Source organism: Sinocyclocheilus grahami, unplaced genomic scaffold (assembly GCF_001515645.1).
Source record: "Sinocyclocheilus grahami isolate Dianchi unplaced genomic scaffold, SAMN03320097.WGS_v1.1 scaffold481.1, whole genome shotgun sequence".
Classification (NCBI taxonomy): domain Eukaryota; kingdom Metazoa; phylum Chordata; class Actinopteri; order Cypriniformes; family Cyprinidae; genus Sinocyclocheilus; species Sinocyclocheilus grahami.
In genome coordinates, this window is record NW_015505660.1 from 696,329 (window position 1) to 696,654 (window position 326).

A 326-nucleotide genomic window follows, 5' to 3' on the forward strand; every position below is an offset into this window, starting at 1 on the left:
GTTTCTATGACTTTCCAAAAGAGGGGAAATTATAGAGAGATTGATTATGTTGGTCAGAAGAGAGAAAGATGTCAAATTTGCTGTCACTCCCTCTGCTGTTGTGTTAGAAACACTCACGCAGCAGCTTCAACCAGATTAATAACTGGAAACATGTCATCACAGTCTGTGAAAAAGGTCCTTATATTGTTGTTGAGCCAATGAAGGCATCTCTAACATTTTCAATTGAGAATTTCATGTGTTACCAAGAGAAGAAACATATTTTAAAGAGTTGTGCATTGCGACAACTTACAGGTGCATCTCAATAAATTAGAATGTTGTGGAAAAGT